We start from the raw sequence: 7,235 nt of genomic DNA, 5'->3' as shown, positions 1-7,235 counted from the left end.
TTTTGAAGTGAGAAGATAAGCATTTAAATAATGTGGAAGCAAAAGTATGTGTTGTTATTATATAGTAAGCAAAAAGCTAAAGGAAGAAGAATCAATCCACATACTAGGTTCAATGAGAGACATGACAGACTGCATGTTTGCCGTAAAATGGGGTGGCCAGTGAGCAAAACCAGTGTAAAGTGAGGCTTTCTGTATTTTGCCTGTTGTATCTGCAATATTGTGTGACCACATCCAAGGCAACTGATCATTATGTTCCAGAGACCGGAACCCTGGCTGATTGGTGGCATGAGATGGAAATTCAGATCAGCTGTGCTGGTAGGAATTCCAAAGTCAACTGTCCACTGCAAAGGCTGTCTCTTGTTCAAGGACTGACCCAGGTTAGGGAACCCAGGACAGCTGTCCTCCCATACAGTGGCTGTGATGCAGATGGCTGCTATCCTTTAACCCAGAAGTGGGTGTGTATGCACACACACACACACACACACACACACACACACACACAATTATTTTACACTTGAGGCAGAAATAGTCCCGTGGCCCAAAGTGAACTATGTCATGGGGCATCCTGTGTGGTGGCCAAGTCAGAGGCTGCCTGTTGTGATTTTACATTTTTAAAGGTTTAAAAAGTCAAAGTTACAGCAGATGAAAATTCTATGAAGTGCAAAGCTCAGTGTTCCTAAATAAAGGTTGGAACACAACCATATATGTATATATATATATATATATGTTTATTTATTTTGAGAGAGCGCATGAACACACAAGAAGGAGAGGGGCACAGAGAAGGGGAGACAGAATGCCAATCCTAGGCTCTGCACCATCAGAAACCCAGTGCGGGGCTTGAACTCACGAACTGTGAGATCCTGAGCTGAGCTAAGAGTCAGATGCTCAATGTACTTTGCCCCATGTTATTGGGATGTCATGAATTTTATGTATTTTTGTTACCAGTTAGTACCCATCAGGTCAAAACAAGAAAAGCAGACTTCGAATGTCACACGTAGGCTCACCGTGCAGAGTGGATTATTTTCTTATCAAATTAGATGGCACAGAATTGTGCCCGTTGGGCGATGATGCTCCGGCTGTGCTTTTTTTCTCTTCACCATCTTTCCTTCTCGTGGCCGCTGCAGCCACGAAGTTCAAGCTGTCAGTTTCTCTAGGTACAAAATCTACCCTGGACATGGGAGGCCCTATGCCAGGACTGAGGGGAAGGTTTTCTAATTTCTTAATGAAAATGCAAGTCAACATTCCTTTCCAAGAGGAATCCTCAGCAGAGAAACTGGACTTTACAGAAGAAACACAAAAAGGGACAGAAGAAATTCAAAAGAAAAGAACCCACCTGTACGGTCCAATTCCAGAGGGCCATCACTGGTGCATCTCATGCTGGTAAAATGGCCAAGAGGGGTCAGAAACCTGACGTCAGGAAGGCTCAACGAGAATAAGCCATCAGGGCTACCAAGGAAGCAAAAAAGGCTAAGCAAGCACCTGTAGACAGCAACGACGGCTGCTGAGGCTCCCACGAAGGCAGCACCTAAGCAAAAGACGGTAAAGCCTGGGAGGGTTTCTGCACCCTGAGTTGGCAGAAAACGCTAAGTTGGTGGATCAGATTTTATTTTATTATTGTTTATTTTTTTTTAAGTTTATTTATTTTGAGAGACAGAGCACAAGCAGGAGAGGGGCAGAGAGAGAGGGGAGAGAGAATCCCAAGCAGGCTCAGTGCTGTCAGCACAGAGCCCGACGCAGAGCTTGATGCAGAGCTCGATCCCACGAACCGTGAGATCATGACCTGACGCTTAACTGACTGAGCCACCCGGGCACCCTGACAGATCAGATTTTTAAATAAACATCTGACTATTAAAGAATCCAGGGGCACCTGGCTGGCTCAGTCAGTTGAGGGTCTGACTTCTGCTCAGGTCATGATCTCACGCTTCGTGAGTTCAAGCCGTACATTGGACTCTCTGTTCCTCCCCCACTTGTGCATGCACTCTCTCTCTAAAAAAAAAAAAAAAAAAAAGATATATATCTATATTTATATATATCTATATATATATTTATATATATATAAATATAGATATATATTATATATATTATATATATTTATATATATATAAATATAGATATATATATCTATATTTAGAGTTTACAGAGTTTTTTTAGAGTTTATATATATATATATATATAGAGAGAGAGAGAGAGAGAGAGAATGTGTTGACATTGGCACACTAAGCATTTATTACAATATCCCCGGCTCACAGGAAAGCAACAGCCAGGAGAGTTAGAATACTTTGAATGGAGTATCTCAGGATATGATTTCTTGTCTAAAAAAATAAGGAGGCAGTAACTAAATTTCCCAAGTGGCCTCTTTGTTAGCCACGCAAAAAAAGCCATTTACCAATGATGAAGAAATTAAACTGTGTTTGTAGATGCTAAATAAATGTGTCCAGATAAAATATGCTTTTTAGGGGCGCCTGGGTGGCTCAGTCAGCTGAGCGTCCGACTTCAGCTCAGGTCATGATCTCACAGCCTGTGAGTTCGAACCCCACGTCGGGCTCTGTGCTGACAGCTCAGAGCCTGGAGCCTGCTTCGGATTCTGTGTCTCCCTCTCTCTCTGCCCCTCCCCTGCTCATGCTCTGTCTCTCTCTGTCTCAAAAATAAATCAAAACATTAAAAAAAATTTTTTTTTAATTAAAAAAATATGCTTTTTAAAACTATTATCCTTTTCTGGTGCCTGGCTGGCTCAGTCAGTACAGCATGCAACTCTTGATCTTGGGGTTGTGAGTTTGAGCTCCACGTTGGGTGTAGAGTTTATTTAAAATAAATACAATAAAAAATAAATAAGACTATTGGCCATTCAGTGAGAACAGCTGCATGAAGAGTTAGGGAAGCAACATCAGTAAATTTAAATAATTTTTTTAATGTTTGTATTTATTTTTGAGACAATGAGAGAGCATGAGTAGAAGAGAGGCAGAGAGAGAGGGAGACACAGAATCCGAAGCAGGCTCCAGGCTCTGGGCTGTCAGCCCAGAGCCCGACACGGGGCTTGAACTTGTCAACCGAGAGGTCATGACCTGAGCCAAAGTCCGACATTCAACCGACTGAGCCACCCAGGCAGGCGTCCCACAACATCAGTAAATTTAAAAGCAAGGCAAATGATTTCAAATGTTTTTCCTGGGCTCTTGATGACTTAATCGATGTTGCCAATATTGCTCAGTTGATGATTCAAGAAGTCAATGCCAGGGGCGCCTGGGTGGCGCAGTCGGTTAAGCGTCCGACTTCAGCCAGGTCACGATCTCGCGGTCCGTGAGTTTGAGCCCCGCGTCGGGCTCTGGGCTGATGGCTCGGAGCCTGGAGCCTGTTTCCGATTCTGTGTCTCCCTCTCTCTCTGCCCCTCCCCCGTTCATGCTCTGTCTCTCTCTGTCCCAAAAATAAATTAAAAAAAAAAAAAAAAATGTTGAAAGAAGTCAATGCCAAGTTTGAAGTGCTAGAGTGACCAATTCATCCCAGTTTGCCCAGAACATTTCTAGGCTTAACACTGGAGGTCCCGTGTTGCAGAATCCTCCCTAGTTCCGGGTGAATTGGGACGATTTCTCACCCTAGAAATGACTGAAAAATTAGGCTCTTATGAGTAGTTTGTGTGCAGCAAGTATACGCAAAAATATTTTCAAAGTTGAGAAAAAATCAAATCAGTACAACCCGAAGTGGAATCTTCCAAGATGTGCACGACCAACGGCGGTAAAAATATGTGTGGAACAGAAAAAGGTTTTGTTGACAAACTTACAGTTTGTGAAACTGTAAGGTATTTAAAGCCTATTCACTGTATTATTCATCAGCACGTACTTATCAGGAAATACACGAACCCATCATGTGTTATTGAACCAATAGCATCCCTGACGTATTTCATTTATTCTTGTGGACTCAGCAGCCATCGTCGGGTCTGTGAATTTTTGACAGAAGCTAAACATCCTGACTTGCCCTGCCACACAGAAGCTGGACGGATCAGCGGTGATAAAGTTTTCTTGAGACTTTCTGAGTTCAGGGCCAAGGTTGCAAATTTCTGAATGAAAAGAACCTCCCTCAGCCATGACTAAACACTGAATACCTTTGGAAATTAGCTTTTGCTGCAGACTTGATGAATTTTATTTTTAATTTTTTAAATGTTTATTTACTTTTGAGAGACAGGGAGAGCATCAGTCGGGGACAGGGGCACAGAGAGAGAGGAGGGGAGACACAGAATCGTAAGTAGGCCCCAGGCTCCGAGCTATCAGCACAGAGCTCGAGGCAGGGCTCAAGCCCCAAAACCGCGAGATCATGACCTGAGCAGAAGTCAGACACTGAACCGACTGAGCCACCCAGGCACCCCCAGACTTAATGAATTAAACTTATAGTCACAAGTCAAAGCACCACCTGTACTTGAAACCTACATGGCACTTACGTCATTTTGATGATTCACATGAATGCAAGAAATGGCACACTGCTATCTTTATGTGCTTGCTGTGTTGCCAAAAGTTCAAACGAGAAATGCTATCTCCATTCCCACACAAATTTGCAGCAGATATATTTTCAAACCTCAAACTACAGTGCCAGCAGTGTCTTTCAGACCTTGATACAAGTGCAATGGAGATGTCCATATTTCAAAATTCATTTCCTTGTGGGATCGCAAAGCTTCCACCCATCAACCACAGGTGGTTAACTGAAATGTGATGAATGACATTCGAAAAGGCAAACATCAAAACGAGAAGCTAACAGAGTTCTTTCTACAAATGCCTTTTGGGGCGCCTGGGTGGCTCGGTCGGTTAAGCGGCCGACTTCGGCTCAGGTCATGATCTCAAACGGTCCACGAGTTCGAGCCCCGCGTCGGGCTCTGTGCTAACAGCTCAGAGCCTGGAGCCCGTTTCAGATTCTGTGTCTCCCTCTCTCTCTGCCCCTCCCCTGTTCATGCTCTCTCTCTGTCTCAAAAATAAATAAACATTAAAAAAAAAAATAAAACAAAAAACAAATGCCTTCTAAGTGAGGGATATACTCAGAATCATGTTTGAGGATTGACATCAGCAGTTGACAGTACCTGTGTGCAAAGACATTTCAAAAAATGAAATACAGGGGCGCCTGGCCGGCTCAGTCGGTGGAGCACGTGACTCTTGATCTCAGGGTCATGAGGTCGAGCCCATGTTGGGTATAGAGAGTATTAATAAGGTTTAAAAAAATGAAATAGACAAAATCTCATCCCATATCGTTAACAAATGAATATTCGCACATGACTTTGATGGTAGGAAACACTAATTTCACACTTTCTGCAAAAAATTCATTCAGAATGGATGATAGACCTAAATGTAAAACATAAAACTAAACCATTTTTAGAAGAAGGCATAGGACAGGGCACCTGGGGGTCTCAGTCAGTTAAGCGTCCAACTCTTGGTTTCGGCTCAGGTCACGATCTCATGGTTTGGTGAGTTTGAACATGGAGCCTGCTTGGGATTCTCTCTCTCTCTTCCCTCTCTGACTCTCCCCTACTGTTCTCTCTCTCTCTCTCTCTCTCTCTCTCTCTCAAAATAAATAAACTTAAAAAAAAGAAGAAGAAGAAAACAGGACAAAATCTTTATGATCTGGTTTAGGCAGAGTTCTTAGGCATGACATCAGAACCATAATCCATAAAAGAATTGATACATTGGACTTGATCAAAATTTGGAATTTAGTTAAGACACTGTTGAGAGAATGGAAAGACAGGTACAGAGGTACAGTCTGGCTGAAAATGTTGTTAAAGAACTTCGAATCCAGAATAGACCTGTCGAAACAATGAGCCCAAACTGTCCTAGGCAAACCCAGCTTCTGCCAAATGGAAAGTAATTTAGGCTATTTTCAACACGATGCGAGGTATGTGATAATACCTAACTTTTACTCAATATTTCCATGTGTCAGATATCATTGTAAACATTTTATTTTTTTTTTTAATTTTTTTTTTTAACGTTTATTTATTTTTGAGACAGAGAGAGAGAGAGCATGAACGGGGGAGGGTCAGAGAGAGGGAGACACAGAATCTGAAACAGGCTCCAGGCTCCGAGCTGTCAGCACAAAGCCTGACGCGGGGCTCGAACTCACGGACTGCGAGATCATGACCTGAGCCGAAGTCGGCCGCCCAACCGACTGAGCCACCCAGGCGCCCCTGTAAGCATTTTAAATATATTAACTTATTGAATCAGAAAAACCCTATGAAGTACATATTTCTTTTTTTTTTTTTTTTTAGAGAGAGAGTGAGCTGGGAAGAGGGGCAGACGAAGAGATAGTGAATCTCTTCTTTTTAATGTTTATTTTTGAGAAAGAGAGAGCAAGGAAGGGGCAGAGAGGGAGGGGGAGAGGGTGTGAAGTGATCTCTGTGCTGACAGCGAGAGCTCGATGCAGGGCTCAAACTCACAAACCATCTAGGCACCCGTAATTATTTCTTTATTTTTTTAAGTTCATTTATTTATTTTGAGACAGAGAGAGAGAGAGACAGAGACACACAGAGAGAGGGAGCACAAGCAGGAGAGGGGCAGAGAGAAGGAGAGACAGATCTCAAGCAGGCTCCACACCATCAATGTGGGGCTCAATCCGATGTGGGGCTCGAACTCACAAGCTGTGAGATCGTGACCTGAGTCGAGATCGAGTCGGATGCTTAACCGATTGCACCACCCAGGCACCCCGAGATATTTCTTTTCCATCTAAAGATGAGGAAACGGAAGCCCAGAGAGGTTACCTAACTTGCCCAAAGATTGCATATGGTGAGCGAATTAATAATGCGGACTCAGGCCCTGACGGTTCCCCTCCCACAGGATGAATGCGAATGCGAGACTGTTGGTGGCGGTGGAAAAAGGGAAATGTGCAAAAACCTTGCACCGACAAGGACTGCTGACTTTTTGAAATGGAGGCAGAAATGGGGCCCTGGGGCAGGCACGAGAGGAGGCAAATCAGCGCTCCATTCTTGTGTCCCCAGCTTTACACTGAAAACAACTGACACTAGGTGGCAGTAGATCCCAGGCACTTAAAATCTACAGTCCACTCCTTTCACGGAAAGCGACGGACAAAACGCAAGATTTGTTGAAGGCATTTATACACTGAGGTTGGCATTCTTTTTAAAGACCTCCCTGAGAGGGGCGCCTGGGTGGCTCAGTGGTTAAGCGTCGGACTTCAGCTCAGGTCACGATCTCGCGGTCCGTGAGTTTGAGCCCCGCGTCAGGATCTGGGCTGATGGCTCAGAGCTCAGAGCCTGG

At 43.8% G+C, this 7,235-nt stretch overlaps 1 pseudogene; it reads left to right on the top strand.

Moving 5' to 3' along the window:
- Positions 1-1,068: 1,068 nt before the first annotated feature.
- LOC131490608 (large ribosomal subunit protein eL24-like) lies at positions 1,069-1,587 on the top strand (annotated as a pseudogene).
- Positions 1,588-7,235: the final 5,648 nt, after the last annotated feature.

This window comes from Neofelis nebulosa, chromosome 2 (genome assembly GCF_028018385.1).
Source record: "Neofelis nebulosa isolate mNeoNeb1 chromosome 2, mNeoNeb1.pri, whole genome shotgun sequence".
NCBI classification, from domain to species: domain Eukaryota; kingdom Metazoa; phylum Chordata; class Mammalia; order Carnivora; family Felidae; genus Neofelis; species Neofelis nebulosa.
This window is presented reverse-complemented; position numbering and strand designations above follow the sequence as displayed.